This window comes from Hordeum vulgare, chromosome 1H (genome assembly GCF_904849725.1).
Source record: "Hordeum vulgare subsp. vulgare chromosome 1H, MorexV3_pseudomolecules_assembly, whole genome shotgun sequence".
Lineage (NCBI taxonomy): Eukaryota > Viridiplantae > Streptophyta > Magnoliopsida > Poales > Poaceae > Hordeum > Hordeum vulgare.
The window spans coordinates 401,236,241-401,248,253 of NC_058518.1; the positions used below are offsets into that span (position 1 = coordinate 401,236,241).

Here is a 12,013-nt window from a genome sequence, read left to right on the forward strand (position 1 = left end):
CGTGACAGCCACAACAATGATATGCCAAAGCTATTTACCCTTCATAAGGACCCTTTTCATCAAATCCAATCCGACTAGAGTAGGAGAGACAGACACCCGCTAGCCACCTTTATGCACGATGTGCATGTTTGTCGGTGGAACCAGTCTCACGTAAGCGTACGTGTAAGGTCGGTCCGGGCCGCTTCATCCCACAATACCGCCGGAAAAGAATAAGACTAGTAACGGCAAGCAAATTGACAAACCATCGCCCACAACTTTTGTGTTCTACTCGTGCATGGAATCTACGCATAGAAAACCTGGCTCGGATGCCACTGTTGGGTAACGTAGCATAAATTCAAAAATTTTCCTACGCATGTTCAGATCTTCCTATGGAGAGACCAGCAATGAGAGAGGGGTAAGAGCATCTTCGTACCTTGAAGATCGCTAAGCGGAAGCGTTGCTAGAACGCGGTTGATGGAGTCGTACTCGCAGCGATTCCGATCTAGTGCCGAACAACGACACCTCCGCGTTCAACACACGTGCAGCCCGGTGACGTCTCCCGCACCTTGATCAAGCAAGGAGGAGGGAGAGGTTGGGGAAGAAGACCAGCAACACGACGGCGTGGTGTTGGTGGAGAGACGAGGTCTCCCGGAAGGGCTTCGCCAAGCGCCGGCAGAGAGGAGGAGGAAGAAGTGCAGGGCTGCGCCGAGGGAGAGGGAAAACTGTGTCCTCCAAAGGCCAAAAGTGCCCACTATATATAGGGGAAGGGGAGAGGGGGTGCCACCCCTAGGGTTCCCACCCTAGGGGGTGCGGCAGCCCTCCCAGATGGGGGGTGTGGCGGCCAGATGGGGAGGAGGGGGTGGCGCACCCCTCTGGTGGGCCTAAGGCCCACCTAAGTTAGGGTTCCCCCCCTCTTTTCTTTCCCCTGCGCCATGGGCTGAGTGGGGAGGCGCACCAGCCCAACTAGGGGCTGGTTCCCACCCCTACTTAGCCCATCTTACCTCTTGGGGTCGCAGCCCCCCTTCGGTGGTCCCGGTGGTCCCGGTACGTTACCGGTGATGCCCGAAACACTTCCTGTGTCCGAAACCATCCGTCCTATATATCAATCTTTACCTCCGGACCATTCTGGAGCTCCTCGTGACGTCCGGGATCTCATCCGGGACTCCGAAGAACTTTCGGTAATCTCGTATAACAATTCCCTATAACCCTAGCGTCATCGAACCTTAAGTGTGTAGACCCTACGGGTTCGGGAGACAGGCAGACATGACCGAGACACCTCTCTGGCCAATAACCATCAGCGGGGTCTGGATACCCATGGTGGCTCCCACTAGCTCCACGATGATCTCATCGGATGAACCACGATGTCAAGGATTCAATCAATCCCGTATACGATTCCCTTTGTCTGTCGGTATAGAACTTGCCCGAGATTCGATCGTCGGTATACCTATACCTTGTTCAATCTCATTGCTGGTAAGTCTCTTTACTCGTTCCGTAGCACGTCATCGTGTGACTAACTCCTTAGTCACATTGAGCTCATGATGATGTTCTACCGAGTGGGCCCAGAGATACCTCTCCGTCACACGGAGTGACAAATCCCGTTCTCGATTCGTGCCAACCCAACAGACACTTTCGGAGGTACCCGTAGTGCACCTTTATAGTCACCCAGTTACGTTGTGACGTTTGATACACCCAAAGCACCCCTACGGTATCCGGGAGTTACACAATCTCACGGTCGAAGGAAAAGATACTTGACATTAGAAAAGCATTAGCATACGAACAATACGATCTAGTGCTAGGATTAGGATTGGGTCTTGTCCACCACATCATTCTCCCAATGATGTGATCCCGTTATCAATGACATCCAATGTCCATGATCAGGAAACCATGATCATCTATTGACTAACGAGCTAGCTAACTAGAGGCTTGCTAGGGACACATTGTGATCTATTCATTCACACATGTATTAGTGTTTCCTGTTAATACAATTATAGCATGAACGATAGACGATTATCATGAACAAGGAAATATGATAATAACCATTTTATTATTGCCTCTAGGGCATATTTCCAACAGTCTGCACATGCTAGGCTCGTCAAGCTTAACCCAAGTGTTCCGCGTGCGCAACTGTTTTGCACCCGTTGTATGTGAACGTTGAGTCTATCACACCCGATCATCACGTGGTGTCTCGAAACGACGAACTGTAGCAATGGTGCACAGTCGGGGAGAACACAATTTCTTCTTGAAATTTTAGTGAGAGATCACCTCATAATGCTACCATCGTTCTAAGCAAAATAAGGTGCATAAAAGGATTAACATCACATGCAATTCATAAGTGACATGATATGGCCATCATCACGTGCTTCTTGATCTCCATCACCAAAGCACCGGCACGATCTTCTTGTCACCGGCGCCACACCATGATCATCCATCAACGTGTTGCCATCGGGGTTGTCGTGCTACTTATGCTATTACTACTAAAGCTACATCCTAGCAAAATAGTAAACGCATCTGCAAGCACAAACGTTAGTATAAAGACAACCCTATGGCTCCTGCCCGTTGCCGTACCATCGACATGTAAGTCGATATTTCTATTACAACATGATCATCTCATACATCTAATATATCACATCACATCGTTGGCCATATCACATCACAATCATACCCTGCAAAAGCAAGTTAGACGTCCTCTAATTTTGTTATTGCATGTTTTACGTGGTGACCAAGGGTATGTAGTAGGATCGCATCTTACTTACGCAAACACCACAACGAAGATATATGAGTTGCTATTTAACCTCATCCTAGGAGCTCCTCGGTCAAATCCGATTCAACTAAAGTTGGAGAAACCGTCACTTGCCAGTCATCTTTGAGCAAAGGGGGTTACTCATAACGATGAAACCAGTCTCTCGTAAGCGTACGAGTAATGTCGGTCCAAGCCGCTTCAATCCAACAATACCGCGGAATCAAGAAAAGACTAAGGAGGGCAGCAAAGCGCACATCACCGCCCACAAAAACTTTTGTGTTCTACTCGAGAAGACATCTACGCATGAACCTGGCTCATGATGCCACTGTTGGGGAACGTCGCAAGGGAAACAAAAAAATTCCTACGCGCACGAAGACCTATCATGGTGATGTCCATCTACGAGAGGGGATGAGTGATCTACGTACCCTTGTAGACCGTACAACAGAAGCGTTATAGAACGCGGTTGATGTAGTGGAACGTCCTCACGTCCCTTGATCCGCCCCGCGAACAATCCCGCGATCAGTCCCACGATCTAATACCGAACGGACGGCACCTCCGCGTTCAGCACACGTACAGCTCGACGATGATCTCGGCCTTCTTGATCCAGCAAGAGAGATGGAGAGGTAGAAGAGTTCTCCGACAGCGTGACGGCACTCCGGAGGTTGGTGATGACCTTGTCTCAGCAGGGCTCCGCCCGAGCTCCGCAGAAACGCGATCTAGAGGAAAAACCGTGGAGGTATGTGGTCGGGCAGCCGTGAGAAAGTCGTCTCAAATCAGCCCTAATTGCTCCATATGTATAGGAGGAGGGAGGGGGGGCCTTGCCTTGGGGTCCAAGGACCCCCAAGGAGTCGGCCGAGCCAAGGGGGGGAGGACTCCCCCCCCAAACCGAGTTGGACTTGGTTTGGTGGGAGGAGTCCCCCTCCCTTCCCACCTCCTTCCCTTTTTTTTTTCTTTCCTCTTGATTTTTCTTCTCTTGGCGCATTGGGCACTTGTGAGCTGTCCCACCAGCCCACTAAGGGCTGGTGTGGCTCCCCCAATGCCTATGGGCTTCCCCGGGGTGGGCTGCCCCCCCCGGTGAACTCCCGGAACCCATTCGTCATTCCCGGTACACTCCCGGTAACTCCGAAAACCTTCCGGTAATCAAATGAGGTCATCCTATATATCAATCTTCGTTTCCGGACCATTCCGGAAACCCTCGTGACGTCCGTGATCTCATCCGGGACTCCGAACAACATTCGGTAACCAACCATATAACTCAAATACGCATAAAACAACGTCGAACCTTAAGTGTGCAGACCCTGCGGGTTCGAGAACTATGTAGACATGACCCGAGAGACTCCTCGGTCAATATCCAATAGCGGGACCTGGATGCCCATATTGGATCCTACATATTCTACGAAGATCTTATCGTTTTGACCTCAGTGCCAAGGATTCGTATAATCCCGTATGTCATTCCCTTTGTCCTTCGGTATGTTACTTGCCCGAGATTCGATCGTCAGTATCCGTATACCTATTTCAATCTCGTTTACCGGCAAGTCTCTTTACTCGTTCCGTAATAGAAGATCCCGCAACTTACACTTAGTTACATTGCTTGCAAGGCTTGTGTGTGATGTTGCATTACCGAGTGGGCCCTGAGATACCTCTCCGTCACACGGAGTGACAAATCCCAGTCTTGATCCATACTAACTCAACTAACACCTTCGGAGATACCTGTAGAGTATCTTTATAGTCACCCAGTTACATTGCGACGTTTGATAGACACAAAGTATTCCTCCGGTGTCAGTAAGTTATATGATCTCATGGTCATAGGAATAAATACTTGACACGCAGAAAACAGTAGCAACAAAATGACACGATCAACATGCTACGACTATTAGTTTGGGTCTAGTCCATCACGTGATTCTCCCAATGACGTGATCCAGTTATCAAGCAACAACACCTTGTTCATAATCAGAAGACACTGACTATCATTGATCAACTGGCTAGCCAACTAGAGGCATGCTAGGGACGGTGTTTTGTCTATGTATCCACACATGTAAATGAGTCTTCATTCAATACAATTATAGCATGGATAATAAACTATTATCTTGATACAGGAATTATAATAATAACTATACTTTTATTATTGCCTCTAGGGCATAATTCCAACAAAGTGGTTGTGGCAGGAACCAGGGAATGATTACTGTGGATACTACATTTGCGAGTCCATCCGCCACGTGACCTGTGAGCGGGGCTACTCTGACAAACAATATGACGTGCGTAAATAATAATATTCACAATTTTATTTTATTACCATCATTTGTGTTCAGTTTCATTTATTCATATATATGTATTGACCCCCTTCTTCAAATTAGATATATCGGATGCAGAATGAACTCCTACCAGCAGATCGTATGCGAGGAATTCAAGAGGAATTGGTGGCATTCTTTCTTGACCACGTGATCGCTAAAGACGGAGAATACCATGTGAACCCTAACGAGTTGAAGTTTAATTAGGAGATTATATTGTATATATGTAGCCAGTAGCATCGGATAGATATACGAGAACTTGTTGTTCGACCAATCTCTTAGAGAAGGAGAGGTGGTCGATATCACTTCTCTTTGTATGCATATGTTCATGATGATCTTCTGTTTCCTTCATTTGCTTACTAGCTAGCGTGTCTAGTCCCCTCTATACATATAGTATGCAGCGTCGACCAAGCACGGAGATAAGAGAGGACACGTCTCTCTATTCATTAGCTAGCTAACACAATATATGGAACACCTAAATTAACCCCCCAAAACCCCCTAACCCCCCCCCCTTTAAAAAAAACCATCACCTGAAATGCTGACGTGTGGATGCCTTTTGGTCTCGGTTGGTGTCACCAACCGGGACTAAAGGCCCCCCTGCCCGGGCTCGCCGCACCGGCCACGTGGAGGCCCATCTGTCTCGGTTCGTGTAAGAACCGGGACTAAAGGCCAAGGGCATTAGTAACGACCTTTTAGTCCCGGTTCCGAAACCGGGACAGAAGGCCCTTACGAACCGGGACAAAAGGCCCTTTTTCTACTAGTGTCACCATCATCGAAGAGGCAAGGAAGCGCATTGCTACGACTGCTGCCGAGGCTTGATTTCAGAACCCTCCTAGTCCTAGGATAAATAAATGGATTTTTTTTGTGGGGGAATAAATGGATTTATTGTCAGGAGTCATTTAGACAAGCCATGTTTTATTGCTGCATTTGACATTTGTTGAACTGTTCTGAGTTGTTGTGTTTCTTTGAGCACTGAAAGTATTTGATCAATGTCCATCAAAATATTGCCTTTTGCCGATCTTTTAGCAAATGAGAAGTTATGTTTGTTCGTAGTTTAATTAGTTCTCGCTCAAGAAAATCTAAGCTACCACTGCAATGTTTGTTGATCTACATTATTAGGTCATCTACAACGACCGTCCCTCAAATCGGACTATATCCGCCAACGGACATGGATATGCGAGCGTGAGAGCACCTCCAAAAGGAATGTGTGGTATGTCCATCTTTTATGTGTTTGGGTTGGTTCGTATGCCCCCTTTTGTGTTTAGGTCGGACGTGCGTCCAACACGCACGCGCATTTTCGTCCTCGTCGACGGCCTGCGTCCATATTTTACTTTGTACACATATTTTTGGTTGACTTTAAAACACTATTTTTTATTTCATCAAAGACATTTGGATACATGCATTTATCAATTCTTAGCTATGAGAACAAGACCAAAGAAAACAAGAACCAGGACGACGGTCGACCGTGGCTTTGTCGGAGATCCGGCGATAGGATAGATCCAAGCGGCTAAAGGTGGCTGAACACCTGCATGCGACACCGATGCATTGCCGGGTCTGGGTGGACCAGCACACGGCCAATTGAAGGCAAGGCGCAGTCGCCGACAACTGGATTCAGAAAATCTAGCTGGCAGGATGCGCCAGATCTCGCCGCCACAAATCTACCGCTTGGCCACCCGCACAGGATCGAGGAGGCACCAAGCCGGTGGTTGTGCTGGGAGTAGGGGAGGGGTTGGAGACCGTGGTGGATGAAAAAAATTGGCCGGCGGCGTAGGGTTTGTGCACGGGCGGGCGGCGGGCGAGGGAAGGGGATTAAAAAGGGGGTTATCTATCCACGACGGGCGGGCGATGGGAAGGAGTAGGCCGGCGAGTGTTAGGGCATATTTCTTCATTGGTGGTTTTGGTGATTAATGACAAAGCTTTTGTGGACTAATCATGTGCATTAATCCTTTCACAGAATTCTACATATGACACAATACCATTATAGCCCCTGTGTGGATAGTAGTGAAGACCGTTATTTTTCCGTGTTTCGTTTTCGACGCAATTGAGTTGTAGGAGTACTGTACTATCAAGAGGGGTCCCCACCGAAAAGGTTTGAGTGGAATCAACACATATTGTAGGATTCAAAGTATGTCTAGAGGAGGTGATTGGACCACTTGACCAAATAAAAAATAGCCTTTTCCAATTTTAGTTGCGGGCCACGTTTACCAATTATGACTAGTCAAGTTCACCATACACATGCACATCTAAGAGTATAATAGCGGAAAGTAAAGACATGCAAATGTAATATAGAGAGAAAGGTAAGGAAGATCAAACGCAAAGGTAGTCATGACGATTTTTGGCGTGATTCCGATAGGTGGTGCTATCGTACGTCCATGTCAGTGGAGACTTCAACCCATGAAGGATAACAGATGCGAGAGTCCATGGAGGGCTCCACCCACAAGGGCTCCACGGAGAAGCGGCCTTGTTTATTTCACCATGGCTTATGTCCACACAGGAATATCCTCACTCACAATAGACCTTCATGAAGTAGGCGATCTCCTTGCCCTTACAAATTTCTTGGTTCAACTCCACAACACAAAGTAGGAGGCTCGCAAGCAACACCTAACCAGTCTAGGAGGCACCACCCTCCAAAAGGTAATAGATGCGATGGAATGATAAAATCCTTGCTCTTATGCTTCAAAAGATAGTCACCTCAACACTCAATCACTCTCTCACAGATTTGGCATGGGTAGGAGATATTGATTTTGTGGAAAACAACTTCGGGAGGCTAGAGATCAAGTTTGAAATTGTTGGATTGGAATCTCTTTATCTCAACACATAAGTAGGTGGCTCTCTCTCAAAAAATGGATCTGGTATGTGTGTGTGTGTGTGTGTGTGTGTGTCTTCTGAGTGCTTTCTCTGTGAATGAGAGAAGGTGGAGGGGTATATATAGGCATCCCCCAATATCCAACCATTACAACATCATTGCCAAAATAACATAGATAGTTCAAAGGTATAATGTGGTAAATGTGGCAAAGTTGCACTAAATGTGGCAACATCATTTGTAGCATATAACACCAAACAAACAAGTGAACGATCATCATGTAGATAGTACAAAGGTATAATGTAGTAGCATCAACAATCAAAGTGTATGATCAAACACAATGAAGTTTAAATCAAACAAAAGACTAAATGTTGTAAAACCAAACGAGAGCAAATAAAATGCAAAGCTCTGTCTCTCTTGAAGCCCTAATTGATCTATACACTTCTCCCCCTTTGGCAACAAGTTTTGAAAAGTTCAAGGGTCTTGAACCAATCATCTATCTAGGCTCGAACTCCTCCAGTGGCAGTTGTTGGAGTGGAGATGAGAGCATCGACAAAGGCTTCTACGCATGTCCTTGGAGTTGGAGGTGTAGACATTGGAGGTGCAGGAGCTGGAGCTGAAGCTGAGGGTCCTGAAGCTTGAGTTGATGAAGTTGGTATCACTTCTGGTACTAGCACAATTGCTGACCTAGACTGGGTCTTGAACTGAGTATTATGGCAATAGGCGACTCTTCATCATCACTACTGGAATCGGGAATCCAACAGAATCAACTTCATGCTGGAGCTGCTGAACATTATTAGTCCACTCATTCACCTTAACATCCAGGTCATGGAATTTTATCTCCATGATCCTCTCAAGGCTCTTCCCGTTCAGCAAGATCTCTGAAATTTTCTTATTCGTCCCTTGGATGGTGTTGACAAGAAAAGACATCTGCTCCTCTCTAGTTATGAGTTGTGGAGCTGGTGCTGGAGTATTTATAGCTGCCTCTGTGTGTGCTGCCTCTGCTTCCTCTGCTATTTCACAAGCTGAAGTTGAGGTGGGATGGCTGGGGTCCATCACAACGACATTGTCCTTGAAGTCTGGCAGAAGTGGTAGATGTGGATGATCAAGTTGATATGCATGCTTGCCAATCTTGGCGTTGACGAGCATCTCAATATCACGTGCATACCCACAAAATCTCTTTTGACCTGCAGCAGTCCTCCTGACAGTCTCTACTATAAAGTCCACCACTTTGAACCGGGAGTGGGTGTCTAAGTGGTGCAGCATGTTAATGGAATAACCTTTGATCATCTTATCGTATCCTGACTTGGGCATTAGGGTCTATCTCATAATGGTGTTCGTTGTACATATTCCTGCTTGCACAAAATAGACACACCCAAATTTATGTGTCTTCACATATTGATGGGGCATTGGATTGTATATGGTTGACATTGTGTTGTGGTTCATCTTGGATTCTGAGTACACATCGAAATCTTCATATAGTGCCTTTGGGGCACCAATGATAGTGGCCCACTCATCTACAGTAGATTCATACCGATGACCTTCAGTCATCCATACTATCCTTCCATCAGGATAAAAATGAGCACTTGAATAGAATTGCATGATCATCTCATCGTTCCAGGAAGTCATCTCTCTACCAACAAAATCTTCAATATCAACTAGCCTGGAATTTTCAATCACATGAGGAAAGTAGTCCTCATTGGACTTAATATATTCCCAATCAACATATCGCATGTCATTGACAGCAGGACTCTTGTCTAGCAACACTTTCTCATAGAAATATTGTTGCTCCTTAGTGTGGAAACGAGGATCAACATCAGTTCTTCTCCTGATAGCATATTGATATGTCTCCAACGTATCTATAATTTTTTATGGTTTCATGCCATTATGTTATCAACTTTGGATGTTTTATATGCATGAATATGCTATTTTATATCATTTTTGGGACTAACCTATTAACTCAGTGCCCAGTGCCAATTTCTGTTTTTTCCGTGTTTTTGACCTTTTTTAGAAAAGAATATTAAACGGAGTCCAAACGGAATAAAACCTGCACGATGATTTTTTCCATAACAGAAGATACGTACTGGACTTGAGAACCAAGGCAGGAGGCCTCGTGGGAGGTCACGAGGCCCCTAGGTGCGCCCTAGGGGGCGCGCCTAGCAGGCTCGTGGGCCCACGTGCCTCCTTTTCCCTACCTCTTTCGCCTATAAATTCTCTAAACTCCCGAAACCAACAAAGAGAGCCACGAATAATACTTTTCCGCCGCCGCAAGCTTCTGTCTCCGCAAGATCCCATCTGGGGACCGTTTTGGTGCCCTGCTGGAGGGGGATTCGGACACGGAGGGCTTCTTCATCAACACCATTGCCTCTCCGATGATGCGTGAGTGGTTCACCACAGACATTCGGGTCCATAGCTAGTAGCTAGATGGCTTCTTCTCTCTCTTGGATCTTCAATACAAAGTTCTCCATGATCTTCATGGAGATCTATCCGATATAACTTTATTTTGCGGTGTGTTTGTCGAGATCCGATGAATTGTGTATTTATGATCAAATTATCTATGAATATTATTTGAGTCTCCTCTGATCTCTTATATGCATGATTTCGTATCCTTGTAATTCTCTTCGAGTTATGGGTTTCGTTTGGCCAACTTGATCGATAATTCTTGCAATGGGAGAAGTGCTTGGTTTTGGTTTCATACCGTGAGGTGTCCTCGCCTAGTGACAGAAGGGGTAGCGAGGCACGCATCATGTTGTTGCCATCAAGGGTAAAAATATGGGGTTTATATCATATTGCATGAATTTATCCCTCTACATCACGTCATCTTGCTTAAGGCGTTACTCAGTTTGTTATGAACTCAATACACTAGATGCATGCTGGATAGCGGTCGATATGTGGAGTAATAGTAGTAGATGCAGAAAGTATCGGTCTACTTGTCTCGGACGTGATGCCTATATGTATTATCATTGCCTTAGATATCGTCATGACTTTGCGTGATTCTATCAATTGCTCGACAGTAATTCGTTCACCCACCGTAATACTTACTATCATGAGAGAAGCCTCTAGTGAACACTATGGCCCCCGGATCAACTTCACATCATATATTTAGATCTACAAAAATACCAAAAATACTTTGTTGCACTTTTCACCTTCAGATCTCACCTTGCAAATAATCGTGAAGGGATTGACAACCCCTTTATCGCGTTGGGTGCAAGTTTGTTTGTTTTTGGTCAGGTTCATTGGTGCCTCATCTTGATACTCCTACTGGATTGATACTTTGGTTCTCAATCTAAGGGAAATACTTATCGCTACTTTGCTGCATCACCCTTTCCTCTTCAAGGGAAAAACCAACGCAAGCTCAAGAAGTAGCACATATGGATCTGCAGTCCTCCAATGCCTCAAACCTTGATCCCTTCTATTCTTCATGTCCTCAGCAACACGATGAGCAGCATTGTGCAATGGGAAGTGCGATCTCAATTTCATCAGCATAGATGCATCTCCTTCCTCCCCCGCGACAAACTCTATGGATGCACATCATTTGTTTTTCTTTGTTGCAGGTATATAATTCGTAGTCCTCTTGTGAGCTACTGGCTTCTTAGGTGCGGAAGGCTTGGGTGCATACTTCTTTGGCATATCATCAGCCATGAGCTTGTTCTTCTTAGCGGGAGGGGCATCAGCTGTAATCTCTTCCTCCTCTTCCTCGGCAGCTTCTGCTAGGTCTTCATACATCGATGTTCGCCTTCCAACAACATGCACTACTCTATTTCTGGCTCTTTTCTGACCTGGCTTCTTAGCAATCCTGGAAGAGGGGGCTCCGAGGGTGTGCTTCAATCGTCTCCTAGTAGACTTTGGAGCTATCACCTCAGCAGGTCTGGCATACTCCTTCCTCATAGTCCTCTTGACTATGGTCTTCTCCTTCTTCTTCTGGGAAGTAATCTCCTCTGGGATAAAATCAGCATCTTCCTTATCTGAATTAAGCTTCTACCTAGACCTGGTAGCTTCCTTGGGCAAACCATGGGAGCTAGGTGTACGTGGTCCAGAAGCTATCCTCTCTCGACTAGTGCGTGAATTCATTTCACTACTGGTCTCACTAAAGTTGTTCTCACTATCCTCTGATCCTGGCATACCGATAGACAGCCAAGCAGACAAGCACACCATGTGAAAATAATTAGAAGAGATAGAATGGATGAGCATCACAAAAATCAG

General features: G+C 46.0%; 1 pseudogene; it reads left to right on the plus strand.

The window, feature by feature from the left end:
* The window catches only part of LOC123399639, a 35,664-nt pseudogene extending 24,140 nt beyond the window's left edge, over positions 1-11,524 (plus strand).
* Positions 11,525-12,013: the final 489 nt, after the last annotated feature.